Source organism: Beta vulgaris, chromosome 6 (genome assembly GCF_026745355.1).
Source record: "Beta vulgaris subsp. vulgaris cultivar EL10 chromosome 6, EL10.2, whole genome shotgun sequence".
Lineage (NCBI taxonomy): Eukaryota > Viridiplantae > Streptophyta > Magnoliopsida > Caryophyllales > Amaranthaceae > Beta > Beta vulgaris.
In genome coordinates this window covers 43,278,862-43,297,641 of record NC_079207.1, presented here as the reverse complement: position 1 = coordinate 43,297,641, position 18,780 = coordinate 43,278,862, and the positions used below count along the sequence as shown (strand labels likewise).

The window sequence follows — 18,780 nt, the reverse complement described above, 5'->3', positions numbered from 1 at the left end:
AAATGAAGGTCAATGTATCCTCAAAGTAGTGGAATTGGTGGTGCGACAACTGAATCTCAATCATTGCTCATCGGCTACATCGCTAGCGCACTCATGTAGCCAAAAGCACGGATAAGTAAGGCCTTGCACCACCTCGATCTCCGTAATGAGTGGTTACTTTGCCATAGAAACATTTACTTTCTCCACTACATCACGTCGGCCTTCATGAGGTGAACATGTCTTCTTTCCCTTCTTGTCGGCCTTCCCCGAACCCTAGTAATTAGTTAAATTAAACAGATATTACTGACAATTATATATATAGGAAGTCTAAAAGAAAACAATATGATATATATGATATATATATATATATATATATAATATATATATATATATATATATATATATAATATATATATATATATATATATATATATATTATGTTAATCATTGTACCTCATCTGATAACCACACCAATGCACGCGGCCATAGAACGTAACTGCCAAGGGAATCAGTCACTGACTGTAGACCAACTTCTGCATTCGGCAGCGGAAGAGGTAATTCTTCGAAACCGGGCACAATCTCTGAAACGCTGACCACATAGTGAATATCAGCGATGCCTGGTTGTGCAATCGTACCGGTCCCTAGGGGTTTTGCTTGGCCATAAGCAACGAGAATGAAACTGCCATGACCATCCCCTCGAGCTAATAGCTCACATGGTGTCTCTTCCTTTTTTTGTCTCTTCCTTTAAAAAAAACTCTATTCATAGTTAGTCTATGAAACAACATATAATAGTAAGAATTTAATGCATTTAAGGACAATAGTAGTGATATTAAGTGATTATCGTGAACTCCGGAGCTGGATCAGGCTGCGGCTGCGTAGGAACACTGCCCTGCTGGAAAGGACCAAAAGTCAGTAAGCCTATCTGCGCCAACATGGCGTTGAAATTCTGAGTCATCTCCGCTCTGAGCTCCTCCCGAATTTGGGCTTTCATAGCCTCACATCTATGAAGCTGCCGAATTGACACTGGAGGCACTGGATTTTGATGTAGAGGTGTATTGATCACCATACAACTTTCTCACCCCGAGGCGGACACCTCTACGCCCTCACACGTCCATATTGGTCCCGTCCTAAGTCTCGTGTAAGGCATCAACTTGTCCTTTAGGAGTGAACTCACCATTGTCTCCTTTTCCTTCAAGCCAATCTACATAAGGATAAGAGAGAAATGCTCGTGAGCGCACAAGTTATATTATATATACCTTATCAAAAACTATAATATGTACTTATAATGGCATTAGCTATCTGTTGTGTTCGGATCAGGCAAGACTCTCTGTCCCTTTGCATCAACCCCATGCATCGAACGCCACCAATCGAGCACTCTATCTGGTTGCCGAGGCTGTGCAACTGTCGTCGTAGAGCTAGTGCTCGTTGCCGTTGTCGACCCAACCGTGGGGTAATGGCTATACATCCACGTATCTCTCGCCTGCCCGTACGAGTGAGCACCCAGATGGTGATATACTTCCTAGCTTTTGCATTCGCGCTACTTTTCTCACGAGATGCCTGAAACACACATTTATAAACAAAGGTTAGGTGTTATACAATTATACTTGATCTAAGGGTATTAAATCTTAGCAAGTAAAATATTCTTACAACAGCTTCCGGGGGGTTTTTTTTGTGCAACAAATGCATGCCACTCCTCAGTTGTGACATGCCTCCATATCTGATATGGAAACTTGGAGGGCACCTCAAATGATGTGTCTGGTGAAGCCTCAGAACCGGTGTGTTTCTCCCCCGTAGATTTTCTTCTTCTTTGTACCCACACTTTTCTCCGCTTCGTGATCCACCCGGACACTAACTTCGCCTTGAAGTCTCTGAATCTCTGGCAACCGCGGATAAAAAACACATTCTTCTTGGCTTCATCATTTCAATATTGAATTGATTCTACAAAAAACGCATTTCACAAATTAGTAAATATTACATAGTATATTTAACTAAATGTTAAGATTTAAACGTTATTGTACGCGAAGCTTACCATAGTACTTCCCAAATCATCTTTTTCAAAGACTCGGGCACCTCTTTCCATGAGTGGAGAATGGAGAGCTTATGCATGCAATCCCAACTTGCATGCATACTTTTGACGCCATTTTCCACAAGGTTGCCCCAAATATCGTACTCCAAAGTCATTAGGGTGGGTTTCCCTAGTGACTTTGTAGGTCCCTTCCTTTTTCTTTTTTCGTCGCCATGTTCTTACTTGGCCTTTGTGCATCTTTTTCTTCACGACGAGCCTTAACCAATTTACCCCGCTCCTTTTGGTAATCGAAAGACTCATCCTCGGTAGTGTGTTCCGCACTAGTATCCGTATGCACCTCCGTCATGTCCCTGAAATTGTACAAACATACGCATTAATAAAAAAAAATTAAAATTAACATTTCGGGGAGGGGGTTGTGCAGCACGGCAGTGGGGGAGGGGAGGGTGTGTAGAGGCAGTGGGGGAGGGGCTGTGTGCAGGCAGTAGGGGGCAGGGAAGTGGGGCAGGGCAGTTGGGGGTGTGCAGGCAGTAGGGGCAAGGCAGTGGACGGGCAGTGGGGGGGGTGCAGGCAGTAGGGGGTGTGCCGGTAGTAGGGGGTTGGCAGGGCAGTGGGAGGGTATGCAGGCAGGAGGGGAGGGGAGGGTGTGCAGGGGAGTGGGGAGTGCAGCAGGGAGGGCTGTGTGCAGGGGCAGTGGGGAGGGCTGTGTGTAGGGGCAGTGGGGAGGCGTTGTGGGCAGGGAGGGGTGCAGCAGGGAGGGGGCTGTGTGCAGGGGCAGTGTGCAGTGCAGTGCAGTAGGGGAGGGGAGCAGGGTGTGGGGAGGGTAGCAGTGCAATGCAGTGGGGGAGGGGAGGGGAGCGCAGTGTAGTGGGGGAGGGGAGGGAAGCAGTGTAGTGGGGGAGGGGAGTGCAACAGGGTGTGGGGGAGGGGAGGGCAGCAGTGTAGTGGGGGAGGGGAGGGGGCAGCAACAAGGAAGTGGGGGAAGGGGTGTGCAGCAGCAAGGCAGTGTGGGAGGGCGCAGCAGCAAGGCAGTGGGGGAGGGGGCAACAGCAAGGCAGTGGGGGGAGGGGGGTGTGCAGCGAAAAGGGAGCGAAAAGGCATAAATATGCCCGAAATGGCCTTTTTGTTCCCGAAATGCAACCAACAACAAATGAAAGCCTATAACTCTACACATTAGTTAGATTATACCTCATATAAGCATATTCAAAGAAAATTTCGGGTTAAATGACTCGATAAGTACGATTTAGGAGCGAAAAGGCCAAAATAGGCTCGAAATGGCCTTTTCGTTCCCGAAATGCAACCAACAACAAATGAAAGCCTATAACTCTACACACTAGTTACATTATACCTCATATAAGCATGTTCAAAGAAAATTTGGGGTTAAATGACTCGATAAGTACGATTTGGGAGCGAAAAGGCCAAAATAGGCCCGAAATGGCCTTTTCGTTCCCGAAATGCAACCAACAACAAATTAAACCCTATAACTCTACACACTAGTTACATTATACCTCATATAAGCATGTTCAAAGAAAATTTGGGGTTAAATGACTTGATAAATACGATTTGGGAGCGAAAAGGCCAAAATAGGCCCGAAATGGCCTTTTCGTTCCCGAAATGCATCCATCAACAAATGAAAGCCTATAACTCTACACACTAGTTACATTATACCTCATATAAGCATTTTCAAAGAAAATTTGGGGTTAAATGACTTGATAAGTACGATTTGGGAGCGAAAAGGCCAAAATAGGCCTAAATTGACCTTTTCGATCCCGATATGCAACAAAAAACAAATGAAAGCCGTTTCTACACAATAGTTACAAATTGGAGAAATTACACGGACCTGAGTTTATATCTCATGATTTATTGAGCTTCCGCCGTTTCTTAGGATCCTCAAGTACATGTATCCCTTCCGTGTGATCTACATGCATATAGTTCTCCGACATATTCACATCATCTTCCACACTAATTTGAGGATAGGTAAAGGGGGGAGGTCCTCAAATGCATCATATTCTTCCTTATTATCAACATCACCAATACCGAGGATACTCCTTTTACCAGGTACAACAATTGACCACTTATGATCAGCAGGATCAGTTACAAAAAATACTTGCTTAACTTGTGATGCAATTACAAATGGCTCCTCAGTTTCACGTAGACGACTAAGGTCCAAAGAGTGAATCCGCAAGGATCATCGTTTCTTACACAACGTCGATTATCGTCAACCCACTGCAACACAAGAGGCAAATATTAAAAGTACAGTAGTCCAGCTCCCATTTTCTTGTATTCGCCCATAATAGTTGCTTTCAGCATGTACAGCGACTTATCTTTCGAGCTTGCATATTGTGTAGACGACGCCACAAGTGAAACACCACTATTTTGTTGCGATCTTGACTTCAGATCTTGATAACCCTCATAAGAGCGTACAGCTTCACGCGGACCAAATGCTAACCACTTGACTGTTTCAGGAACACTTTCATCCAAATCATTAGTACTCGTTTATGAAACCAATCAATGAAAGTCTTGTTATGCATTTGCGTCAATGCCCTCACTCCTTTTCCAGGATTGCTAACACGTAATTCCTCCATATGTTCACTTAAATAAGGATGGACATCTGGTACGTGATGCAATACAAATAAGTGAGCTTGTTTACGCTTTTCTACGGAAGGTGTGATCAATTTTGAACCAATTGTACCCTTGCCCTCAAGTCTGCCCTCGTGTCGGGATGTCGGAAGTCCAACAGGATCAACACTAGCAAAATACTCAGCCACAAAATTACTGATCTCTTCACCCACAATCCCTTGAATTATACTACCTTCTGGTTGTGCAGGATTCAACTTTATCCTTCAAAGTTCCCATATATCTCTCAAAAGGATAGCACCACCTCAAAAACACTGGACCACACAGCTTAATTTCTCGAACTAGATGGACAATGAGATGGACCATAATGTCAAAGAATGCGGGGGGGGTACATCTCAAATTTGCATAGAGTTTCAACTACTCTGGCTGCAAGGAATCGAGGGTCGACGGGTCTAGGACTTTGCTGCAGATTGAATGAAAAAATGAACACAGTTCTGTAATGGTGTGCCTCACATGCTTTGGAAGTATCCCACGAATTGCAATCGGTAAGAATACTTGCATCATGACATGACAATCGTGCGATTTCATACTCGATAACTTCAACTCACCATTTAAGGTAACAAAGCGCTTCATATTCGATGAGTAGCCAGTAGGGACCTTAATGCCATACAATGACTCGCAAAAAATCCGTTTCTCTGCACGCGACATCGTGTAGCAAGCTGGTGGCAAATAATTCTTCTCCGAATCCTCCACCTTTTTACTTTTCTGAGTTTCATCATCAACTTTCCTCCCCTTTTTCTTCTTCCTTCCTCCTTTTCTGAGCCCACAACTCTGGTCGAATCCCCTCTGTTTCCAAGTAAAGTCGTGACGCCTTAACATCTTTTGTCTTGCCCGGAATATTCATAAGTGTCGCGATATAGCTTCACAAACATTCTTCTCTATGTGCATGACATCCAAACAATGTCTGACCTTTAGATCTTTCCAATATGGGAGTTTCCAAAAAATGGACTGTTTTTTCCATAATCCTGTAGGTCTATCAACCTCACTAGCAGGTTTACCAAAGACTGTTTCAATGCCCTTCACCTGATTATAAACTTCAGTACCATTAATGGTCTATGAGCAACTTCTTCTTCAACCGTCCCATCGAATGCCTTCTTCTTAAACCGATAGGGATGGTCGCGGCTGAGGAGCCTTCGTGTGCGCATATACACATGTTTGCAGCCCTTAAGGTGTGTAGATTTCATGTCATCTAAACAAATCGGGCAAGGTTGTTTTCCTTTAGTCTTATACCCAGATAAGTTCCCATAAGCTGGATAATCGTTCATAGTACAAAAAAGCATGGCACGCAGAGTGAACATCTCATTAGCATACGCATCAAATATAACACTCCTTCGTTCCACATCTTCTGTAAATCTTCAACAAGCGGCTGAAGGTATACATCTATGTCATTTCCAGGTTGTTTGGGCCCCGATATAAGAAGCGACAACATCATGTACTTGCGTTTCATGCACAACCAAGGAGGCAAGTGTAAACCACTAAAACTACTGGCCATGTACTATGCTGCGAGCTGAGATTGCCAAAAGGGTTCATGCCATCCTACATAATCCAAGCCTCAGATTCCTATCCTCATTACCAAATGACTTATGCACCCTGTGATAGTTTTCCACTCAGGCGAATCAGCCGGATGCTTGAGCAGACCGTCTTTCTTCCTACGATCTGCATGCCACCTCAAATTCTTCGCATCTCCTTTAATTGAGAACATGCGCTTAAATCTAGGTATTATGGGTAGATACCACAACACCTTGGTGGTGGTCCTTCACTACCTCCAGCTCCTTCACGCTTGTACCTCGACAATCCCAAGTGGACACTCATGTAAATGCTCATACTCATTACGATAAAGCACACAATCGTTAGGACAAGCATGTATCCGCTCGTACTCTAAACCCAAAGGACACATCAGCTTCTTCGCATAATAGTACGACTTTGGCAGTTCATTTCCATCAGGGAGCATCTCAGCTAAAACTTCCAACAACGATGTGAAACTAGAGTCCGTCCAACCAGCGTTCGACTTAATGTTGAACAGTGTTACCACCGCAGAAAGTTTGGTGTACTTTGTACAACCTGGATACAACGGCTTTTCAGCAGCCTGGACATAGACTCAAAAATACGAGGTCGACACACGACTGATCTTCAACCTCGTGTATCATCTCGTCTACCCGATCCCTATCATCATCTCCAAATTCATCATCCAAATTCTCATCCCCTAACTCATCATCATCCTTCTTTTTTCTTCACATACATCATTCTTTACTCTAGAGCTTCCTATATACCTCCCCTGCTCACCATGCCAAACCTATACGTGGTATTGAGGCCTAAACCCACGGCAAAAGACATGCTCCCTAACCACATGTATACTACTAACCTTGCTCACATTTCTACAATCCAAACAAGGACAATAAAAGTCGACTGCTCCAGAGGATGTTTGATATTCTAATGCACTTTTACAGAATTCCGAGACCCCATTCACAAACTCAATCGATTCACGACTACCATACATCCAAGTACGATCCATCTCATTCAAGAAGCGCACCTCTAATAATTAAACACAATATTCATTATAATGCATCAATCATTATTAAAGTACATACACTCATATATTCAAATCACACACGTATACAACAAGCTAAGATAGTTACATGTTCAATTGTATGCATGCAGTCAAAGGTCCTTATCACTCCAACCTAACCCATCCTTGGACGTCTAATCTCACTAGTGAATATATGCCAACTTTTCAATTCTAAGGAAAATCCGGCAGCATTTCCCTACAGTTCTCCAAGTACACAATGTAGATAATTGCTTATCTACATATGTACCCAGAGAACAATGTAAAAAACGATAAGCCAAGATTTCCTCAGAATTGAAAAGAAGACACACATTCACCACCTAAGTGAGTCAAACGTCCAAGAACAGTCCCAAACCGGGGACTATTCAAGACTTACCCTAATGAGTAAGTCTTGAACGGGTATCTAGGCATATGATGATGATTCAAACAACTTGTAGATTTCATATATAGCTAAATCACATTGCGTTTTCATACAATCTCATATCAATAAATATACATATATTAAAAAATACATATAAATCAATAAATTATCATTACTTAATCAATTTGAAGCACATGACAACTTTGTCTACATGTTCAACTAGTTATTACCTCTTAACACCAACGTCGAGCAATGAAGAGAGAAAAGATAGTTGGACCTTTAATCTGCCTTACTAAGCCTCTTCTTCCTAGCATTAACAAAACCCACATTGCATATTAATCATTTAATTCAATTAAGAAAAACAAAAGTAACTTAAAAACAAAATTAATTCATACCTAATAAACCACTCAAATGGTGGAGAAGAGAAGAGAAGAGAAGAGAAGAGAAGGGTAGTGGTGGGTGGCGCAAGGTGGTGGGCCGCAATGGTGGAGCAATGTGGTGAGCAAGGTGGTGGGCAGCAGGGGCAGTGGAGAAGAGAAGAGAAGAGAACAGAAGAGAAGAGAAGGGTAGTGGTGGGTGGCGTAAGGTGGTGGGCACCATTGGAGTTATGTGGTGCGCAAGGTGGTGGGAAGCAGGGGCAGTGGAGTTAGGTCGCGCAAACCCAGTGGTGGTGGGTTTTGTTGGTGGAGCAATGTGGTCATGGTCGTGGTGGTGGAGCACTGGTGGTGGGCAGAAGTGGTGGTGGTGGGCAGCAATGGTGGTGGTGGGCAGTAGTTAGGTCGCGCAAATTTCTCTAAGGGAGGGAAAGAGGAAATAGAATTGCTCGTAATTCTCTACTACACATGCGCGGACTAATTTATACCAAAAAAAAAAAAATTTAACGTAGGGCTGCGCTTGTAAAAAAAAGTGCAGCCCTACAAAGTAGAAGGGCTGTGCTTTTTTACAAGCGCAACCCTACTAAGTCAGAAGGGCTGCGCTTTTCTAAAAAGCGCAGCCCTTCTGACTTAGTAGGGTTGCGCTTGTAGAAATAGCGCAACCCTTCTGTATGTAAGAAGGGTTGCGCTTTTTCTAAAAGTGCAGCGCTACTTAGTGAAGGGCTGCGCTATTAGGAAAAGCGCATCCCTTCCTTTTTTTTTCCTGTGTCAAAGTTTTTCAGTTTATAAGCCACGTAGCTAGATGAAGATGCACTATCATTGTTGGCCTTAGTTGCTACATCTCCAACTTTAGCCCCTTCAACTCTTGTCGTCAAACCACCACTAGTTTCTTTAGGTTTCGGTTCTTGTTGTCTCTCAACTTTTTTTGCTAATAAGTACAAGTCATCAAACGTTTCATAGGGATGGAGTTCCACAAAATCAGCAATTCTCTTCTTAAGGCCAAGGAGGGATTTCGCGGATTTTTGTTCATCTTCCTCCTTACAATCACACGCCAAACATGGCTTCTCAAATTCAGATATTATGCTTCTACACTCAATAGGTCTTGCTGTAAAGAGTTCAACTTTATGAAGAGTTATTACTTATAAGTTCTAGGCATGAACCTCTTTTTCATCTTGGCACGTAAACATGTCCAAGTGGCTAACTCCTCCATCCCTTCTCTCCTATGCCTATTTTGATAACTATCCAACCAATCACTTGCATATTCAGTCAACTTCAAGATTGTAATAATCCGTATTTTTGGAGTTAATATTTTATAAATAAGAAAATATAAAGATTACAAACGAACGTATTTTAATATTTGTTACAAAAATAATATAGTTTGGGTAAACCTACAATTATAACTTAAGTATGCAACCTAGATAATATATCTAACTATATTATGATTTGGTTTTATTTTATTTTTTCGAGAATAAATCCTTCTAAATTTAGTTTACCATCTTATAAATAGGAGAAAAGAAGAAGGAAAAAAATAATTTAAAAAATCAGCAAAACCCTAACTCTAACTAGTCAGCCTTTTTTTTGGTTTTCCTCCCTCAATTTTTCTCTCTCCTCTTTCCTCTCTCCTTGTCCCTCGTCACAATTCCCTTCCCCTGAATCTTGTCGGCCTTCGACGAGCTTGAGGAGTGGGTGTTGCGCGAGGTGTGTGTGCGCGGTCGAGCGAGGCTGTGTGTGTGTTGCTGCTGTGTGTGCGAATCTACGAGTGGGTTCGAGTGCTGGGATAAGGTTGCGAGCATCGAGTTTGCAAGGTGGTGTGTTGTGCGAGCGTCAAGTATTCAACGTTGTGTTTGTGCGACGAGCGACGAATCATCGCTACTGTTTTGCGAACGTTCGAAGGTGCGCGTGTGTTGTGGTCGCGCGAGGTAGGCGACAGGTGGTGCTCGGGTGGGCTGTGCAAAGTGAGGGTGTGCGTTCAGTAGGTTGTGTGGGACTCCAGGAGAGGTTATAAGTCGTGTTTGCGACTGAGTGTGTGTGGCATGAAGTGTAACACCCCCAAAATCCATACACGTCTACGACTACGTCGCATCGACTTTGGGAGTGCTACTGTCGCGATGAAACGCAAGGCATAATAAGAAAGAAAGTTAACGCAAATAATTGTCTCGAAAACTGAAATGCAGCGGAAAGAAAAGTGTAACTACAACTCGGGAATTATCAACGACCCCTTTTATTCAAACCACAAACCAATTAAGGGGGTGTTTGGTTCACTAGTTTTAGGTATGAGGTATGGGTTTGGAATGAACAAAACCCATACCTAGTGTTTGTTTAACTTATTTCTAAATTTTAAACCCATACCTCAAACCCAGAAAGTATGGGGCTTAGAAACCCATGGGGGGGTGGGTATGGCTCATACCTTACCTCTAGGTATCAAATAAAAGAAGATTTTTCATTCCTAAATGAAACCAAACACAAGGTATTAAGTATCAAGTTCCAAACCCATACCACCTTGGTTTCATTCTTGATTCAAAACCCATACTATTATATGAACCAAACGCCCCCTAAGTAAATCATAGTAATCTTATAGTACTTAGTTGAAATGCTTTAAAGTTCAGACACTAATGACTATCCCCCGTATGCTCGGTATCATGCAACAGCACCAGTACACCTAGTCTGCTCCCCATTGTAGCATCAATGGTTCATCACAGGTCAACAAACACATAATAACACTCAATCAGCTATGCTGAGTACATAATGAACCATTGAATGCATATAAACATAAACAAAGCAATAATGAACAATCCTAAGCATGATACTACAATACATTACATCCTTTACTCTTTATTTAGCTGGCAGTGAACGTGCACCATCATCTCACTAGAATCATACGGGCTACTTAATCCTTAATAAATAACTTGGTCTATTAGATGAAATGCAAATACGATTTCGTTTCCTCTCACACCCCTCACCTTAGTATGCATACCCCCAAGATCGTACGGAACCTTCCGCCTACTTGAGTTATCAACAATTATAAGGACACTACTATCGTCACAGTAGGCCTACGTAGGAGTATAGAACAAGTCCCACACTCCCCCCCCCATTGTTCATCACTTGTAGGGAGTACAACTACAAGTTTATTGCCATAGTTCATTTTTAATACTGTCCATTCATATCACAATAATATAAAATTATTTAACATGTTCTCTTAGTTGCAGTACTCAAATCTTTTCTCTTGTAACACTCTTGTTACACTATGGATCAGATTAATATGTATACAATACTCATGTTCATAATACGATAGAATTACGCATTCCGATGCAACATATCAATTTCCAATCATAAACATGTTACCAAACAATCTCAACAATAAAAACATTCCCTATCATGATTCTAGGTTCCAATAGAATAAATCGCAACCTAATCATGATACTAGTACTTGCAACTAAGCTGGTACGCGTACGTACCTTGTAATGGAGAATATTTGTTGTATTAACCAATCGTGCCGCTTATGAAATTGGGACCTAAACGATTAAGTAAGTACTTCAGTGCTACATCCTTGATAATATTATCAACTAATACGTAACTAACTATAACGACTTAGTAATTCAAAATATAAACAATAGCTAACTTCTTTTTCTTTTCTATTCTATTGAACTATTGTTTATATTTTAAAAGTCGATGTTAGTGAGCCAAACTTATTTCAGTCAGTGTAATAATCCACTACCTTTACCAAATCCATTAAAGTCATATGTCCAATCAAGTCTTATGTCCAACCAAGTCTTATGTCCAATATCCAAAATTAGGTTCGCATAGCAAGGTTATACTTCCAACTAATAACAATAATATAATTTCTTTACTTCCCACCTTACTTAATTACAATCCTAAAACCAGATTCACAACTTAAATCAGATTAATAATTTAAACTCATTATACACCTTAATTAGTTACTAATTAACTCGAATTACAAATTAATTATTTACAACTTAAATTAATTATAAAAACAGGATATAATATTAAACTAATATAATATCATATACATATTAGGTTCTATAACCCTTAATCGCGCCGACAACTGATTTCCGGCGACCGACCTACGACAACGGCGCACAACACCACACTCGTGCACTAATCCCGCGCGCACAACCAGGTTCGTCGCACCACTTCGCACAGCACGCGCACAGTCCTCGCAATGAAACCACCCACGTCGCGCAGCCTTCGCACCTTACACTTGAGGTCTCGCCCTCGCACACACCGACGCCCAGCACTTGCGTCACTGTCCTTCGCTCGACCTGCCGCGACCACAACACACTCGCACAACCTCCTCGTGACTTCGCACAACCTTCATCGCGAACGCTCGTACATCACACCCAGCACCACATGTCTCGCACACCCTCGTCCTCTCGCCCACACAGCTTGGCACACACACACACGTCTAGCACACACCCTGACCTCGACACCCTTGTTCGCACCATGAACCTTCGAATGCGACCTCGTTGCAGCACTCGAATACGACCACCGGACTCCGCACTCGCTCGCACCGAACACGCACACCCTTCGCACTTCGCTCGCACGCCAACCTCGTCGAAGGAGATGAAGGAGGCGACGAGAGAGAGAATAGCGAGAGAGAGGAGAGAGAATAAAGGAAAAGCGGTTGAGAGAGAAGAGAGAGAGAGTTAGGTTTTTTTTTTCTGATTTTTTTTTTTCTATTTCTCTCTATTTATAGTGTGACATAATTAGGTCTAATAGGATTCGGTTTAATCCTTTAAATTCCGAAATTAAGTAAACCGAACCATATTATTATTATTTTTTGTAAATAATACTAAAATATCTTTTAATTATATTCTTTATATTTTCTTAATTATAAAGAATTAACTCCTAAAAATACGGAGTATTACATGAAGTGTCGAGGCGCGAGGCTCGAGCGGTTGTGTGTCGCTGCCGAAATTCCGTTGCCGGTGATTGACACCAGCGAGACTGTTCAGTATAAAAAAAATAATAATAATATAAACTTCTCTTTTATTACTTAATTTTGTATAATCTGATTTTGTAATTTTAATGTAATTTGATTAAGTTGTAATTTGTGATGCGGATCCAAAGGCATCAAGTCAAGTAGAGCCAGTTTGACTTCTTATGGAACCCATGGGGTTCATTTTGAAGACTTACAATAATTCATTTGTATCATGTGTCACTTGGCTCGAATAAGAAGCTACTTAGCATTTTAACTTAGTGTCACTATTAGTTAAAATGTTAGATAAGTAGTTGAGTTGTTTAGCTTTTAATAAAATCCGAAAATGACATGTTAATTTCAGATCTTCAAGTCTTAATGTCATGGTTGTATTTTAGGAAAGAGTTGCCTTAACTTATAGGGTTACTTGGCCGTGCGGTCCTTATGTAATTAAGGAAAGATTTGCCATCTTTTTTTAAGCTTTTGTTTCCTTAAGTTCTAGCTAGATTCTACGGTAGAATTAAAGGAGAATACTTTCCTAAAATACTCTATGTTGGCCGAATGGCTTGGTTGATTGGAGGGCAAGTTGATTCTTGTCATTATAAATAAACATGTGCTACATTACAAGGGCATGAATGATTCAGACAAAACCTTGTTATTGATTTTAATTGTGCCTTGCAATTATTTTCGACCACTATTTTATTTTCAGGATTGTAAATTAACTAGTGTTTAATCCACTTAATTCTAGGAGTGGTTTGATGAGATTAAGAGTTAACTGGAATATTCAGGAGTGTTTATTTTTTATATCATATTTGAAATTCATTGTGCTTGTTCGAAGTTCTAGAGTGTTCAACTATACTTGTTGGGCATTCATATCAAGTGGTATCAGATTTTCCAGGAGGGTGAGTGTTAATCAAAGGTTTATAAATACAATGGATATATGACTTATTTGATCAACTAAAAGGAGCTGCAATATTCTCCAAGATTGATCTACGATCCGGTCATCACCAAATGAGAATCTCGGAGAATGATATATCCAAGACAACATTCCGGACAAGGTATGGTCACTATGAGTTTGTTGTCATGCCATTCGGGTTAACTAACGCACCAAGAACATTTATGGATTTGATGAAGAGATACTTCCAGCCTTATTTGGACAAGTTTGTTGTTGCGTTCATTGATGATATATATATATATATTCGAAGTCTGAAAAGGCACATGAGGAGCATTCGAGAACCGTATTGTTGACCTAAAGGGAAAAGAAGTTGTATGGGAAGTTGATTAAATGTGACTTTTGGTTAAACAAAGTAGCATTTTTAGGTCACATAATTACTAGAGAAGGAGTGTCTGTTGACCCAGAGAAGATTAAAGCAATCGTTGATTGGCCATCCCCGAAGAATGTTGCAAATGGTCGGAGTTTCATGGGGTTAGCAAGGTATTATAGAAGATTTGTAGAAGATTTTTCGAGAATCTCTCAGCCTATCACTTGTTTAGCAAAGAAAATGTGAAATTTCGATGGTGTGATAAATGTGAAGCAGCATTCCAAGAGTTGAAACGACGATTAACTAGTGCTCCAATTTTGACTTTACCGACTGATAAAGAAGAATATGAAATTTATAGTGATGCATCAAAAAGTGGGTTAGGGTGTGTGCTCATGCAAAAAGGAAAGGTTATTGCTTACACATCGAGGCAATTGAGACAACATGAATTGAATTATTCCGTGCATGATTTAGAATTGGCTGCTGTGGTGTTCGGACTGAAGTTATGGAGGCACTACTTATATGGCGTTCCGTGCAAGATTTACATAGATCATAAAAGTCTGAAATATATATTCACGCAGAAAGACTTGAATATGAGACAAAGGAGATGGTTGGAATTCATAAAAGATTATGATATTGATTTGCAGTACCACCCAGGGAAGGCTAAAAAGGTGGCTGATGCATTTAGTAGAAAGCCCTGCAAAGAGGTAAATGGATTGTTATGTGTACCGCATTAAATCTACGAAGATATGAGAAGATTAAATCTGCAAATTGTGGTAAATGGAGAAGTTGGAAATGTTTTAAGTTCCATTAGTGTAAACCCTACACTATATGACGAGATCAAGAAGAAGCAAAGAGAAGACCCATTTCTAGAAAGTATAAGGAATGAAATAAGGAAAGGAGAAGTAATGGATTTTGGGATCTATGAGGACGATAGCCTTAGAATGAAAGGAAGATGGTGTGTTCCCAATGATTTAGAGTTGAAAGAAAAGATTCTTGGCGAAGCACATAATAATATGTATTCGATACACCCAGGAAGAGATAAGTTGGTTCGAGATATAAAATAATATTTCTGGTGGAAAGGATTGAAGAAAGCTGTTGCGATGTTCGTTGCAAAATGTCTGACGTGTCAAAAAGTGAAATTCGACAGGGGGAGATTACCGAGAGAATTGCAACCCCTACCTGTTCCAGAAAGGAAATGGGAGTCTATTTCGATGGATTTTGTTGTTAGTTACCTAGATAAAAAAGAGGAAACGATACGATTTGGGTGATTGTTGACAGACTGGCTAAAACTGCTAGGGTTTATTGCAATGAAGGCTACATAGAATTTGAAGCAAATGACAGATGCATATGTTCGAGATATAGTTTGCCTGCATGGAGTTCCGAAAACAATAATCTCAGACAGGGACACAAGGTTTTTATCAAATTTTTGGGGAAGGTTACAAGAGGCATTTGGAACAAAACTGAATTTCAGTACTGCATTTCATCCAGCAACAGACTGACAAACTGAAAGAACTATACAAACGCTAGAAGATATGATCCGAGCTTGTATCCTAGAATTTCATGAGTCATGGGAAGATCGATTATCACTGGTCGAATTTTCGTACAACAATAGTTCATTAAAATGTCTCCTTATGAAGCATTGTACGGAAGGAGATGTCGCACTCCTATTTGTTGGGAAGATATAAGTCAAGGAACTCCAGTTTGACCTGATATAATACAAGAAACGATGGACCAAGTTACAATAATCTAAGCAAAAATGAAAATAGCACAAGATCGACAAAAAAGTTATGCAGATCAGAAAAGGCGAAAGCTAGAATTTGAAATCGGTGATAAAGTAAAAAATGAAAGTATCACCCACCCGAGGGATAAAAAGATTCGGTGTTAGAGGAAAACTAAGTCCGAAATATATTGGACCATATGAAATTTTGAGACGAGTTGGAGAAGTGGCTTATGAGTTAGAATTACCAGTGGAGCTTGCAAGGGTTCTTAATATATTCCATGTTTCTCAATTGTGGAAATATATTCATGATCCATCTCACGTATTACAGTACGAACCACTCCAAGTTGATGAATCATTGACTTATGAAGAGAAGCCTATCCAAATACTTGATTGGAGGGTAAAAGTAATATGAAATCAAACCATCCCGCTTGTCAAAGTACTATGGTCCAATCATGGTGTTGAAGAAGCAGCATGAGAAAAAGAATCTGACATGAAAGTCGATATCCCCAATTATTCTAATGAGGTAATATTTCTAAGTTTCGAGGACGAAAATGTATTAAGGGGGGTAGTATGTAATAGCTCTAATATCCTTTTTAAGCTGTTAGACTCTAAAGCTTAATTAGTGGTATGTGGTAATAAGTCTAGGTAATTTTTACGGTCTTGATTGAGCTCATCAAGAGCTTATGATGTGGTTTTATGAAGTTTTAAATACTCGAATGACTTGTTTATGTGTGTAACAAGAATGTATATGTGTTTTATGTATTCCTATTAAATTTAAGATATGGTTTAAGGACCTTTAAATATGCTACTAAACCTATAAGAGCCATAGTAATAGAATCTACAAAAAATTAGAGCTGAAGCTTTTATCGGGTAGCATCAAAGTCCTATTTATGAAGCCTTCTCTACTGAATCTCAAAGTCTAAACCAAATGGGCCATGTCTACTTATCTTAGTATGCTATTTAGGAATGCAATCCAGCAATTAGAAACCATTAATAGGTTTCCTATCCATGAGGGTTTGCAATTAGACTCTTCTAGTGCTGCTCATGCAGCAGCTAGCTTAGTAAGCTGTAATAGCCCCTTCTTCGTGTCAATCTAACCAAACCCAAAGCATGATTAGGATGCCAACATACTATACTTCACTCCCACCTCATGTTTTACCTCATAAACACTTAAATCACAGCTGCCCAGAAGCACACACCACACACACTCTCTCTCGCCAGTTCTTGTGTCTCTGCCACTAGGTGAGTTTCTTCAGTTTTTCTTCAATTTTCTCTTTCTTTAAGCTAGGTTTCTTACATATTATTGTTCTACACTTGAATACCCAGAACCGAAGGCCTTTGTTCGTGCTTTAGAGCCATTAGAAGTTGGTGTTAAAGCCCCATTAGAAGTTGGTGTTTAATCGTATTTCCTTACACCATAATGTCTTATTTTGATAGTATTTCAAGATACACCAGTAGTTGGACCAGTTAAGGAGCTTTAGTCAAGGAATAAGCTAGGATTTCTAAGGTACTAACTTGATTATCCTATAACCTTCCTTCTTTGAGTTGTTATAATGACTATGTGTATGATTTGAATTGTGAGCTAATTTTTATGTGGAACTAGCGTGTATATAATTTGTTTAAAGTTATATTGAGTGCATATTTAGTTGTTTAAAAGTTATGAGTATTCATTCTTAAGTTCTAATTGCTATATATGTTGTATATATGTCATTATGGTAAGTGTTTGTAATGGTTAAGCATATATCAACGTGAATATGCTATTTATGTTATTTAAGCTAATGTTTAGCTACTGAAACATGTTAATTTAGTGTCCATATGAAGTAATTTATTTATGTTCATCAAAGGTTTATAAATACTATGAAGACTAACACCCTAATTTATAGTCGTTTTCGTAAAAAGCTAGTATGAAATTATACTGAACTTTTGAGTGATACTATATGTGTTTTAATCTCATCATGTTATGTATAACATGCTTTCCATAGGTATTTTAGTCATATTTTCTTGGTATTAGTCGTTTAATAATGGTTCAAAGCATACAAATCGAAGCTAGTAATAGAACGGTCATATGTATTGTTTATAGATTCTCTTTTTGAAATAATGTATACACATGTATTAGTTTGTATGATTCATAATATGGAATTATTTTTTATGGATAAAGTAGCCTCATTTAGTCGACCAATGAGGTAACGAATTGTGCCCCATGGATTGCGAACCTTGGGGGTTCCATAGGGAAACCTGCCCATAGCTATATGGAACGATAATCAGGCGAATTCAAGTAATGCGAAACATGATTATGATAAGTGATTGGAATTGGAAATATGAACTCCGGACTAGCCGCGGTAATGGCCATGGAAAATGAAAAGGTTGGGTGACGACCCCCTCAGTCGGAGATGTAGGCTTTGTCCCCTCCGCCGCATTCTCTTTCTCCAAGGAACTATGTTTCATATAATAATCTTATTTCTGTTTTATGCATTGATTGTCTCATTGTAGCTTGTGACTATCTAGTGGTTCATGGATTATTTCGAAAGAAAGTACCACTAAAGTATGTTTTACATGGTAATAAACTTAGTACTCAGCTTTTTGGCTGACGCTTGTTCTTGGAACCTGTTCCTGGTGGGGAACAGTGGTTCGTGATGATGCAGGTTTCTAAAGACGTTATGATCGTGTCTCTGCTTATGTTGTGCTAAAGTGATGACTTGTATATATGCAGTGTTGCTTGCTCCGTAGTTATGTTTAAAGTGTAGCTTTTGATCTCAAACTCTATTCTTTACGCTCATGAGATGTCCTTTTAAAGCTAGTTTTTGTAATCCGACTTAGTTGGTCGATGCTATATATGATTAGTAAGTATAAGGAATAAGGGTTGTATCTTATCAGTTTGGTTGTATAAAAGTATTTCTCTATATAAGTTTGTTGTTTCTCACGATA

The 18,780-nt window shown here is 40.0% G+C and overlaps 1 long non-coding RNA gene across 1 annotated transcript in view; it reads left to right on the top strand.

Moving 5' to 3' along the window:
• The window catches only part of LOC125498661 (uncharacterized), a 33,580-nt gene extending 15,086 nt beyond the window's left edge, over positions 1-18,494 (top strand). Inside the window, exon 3 of the long non-coding RNA XR_007275509.2 lies at positions 18,480-18,494. This is a non-coding gene — a long non-coding RNA (uncharacterized LOC125498661). The remainder of the gene's footprint in view (positions 1-18,479) is intronic.
• Positions 18,495-18,780: the final 286 nt, after the last annotated feature.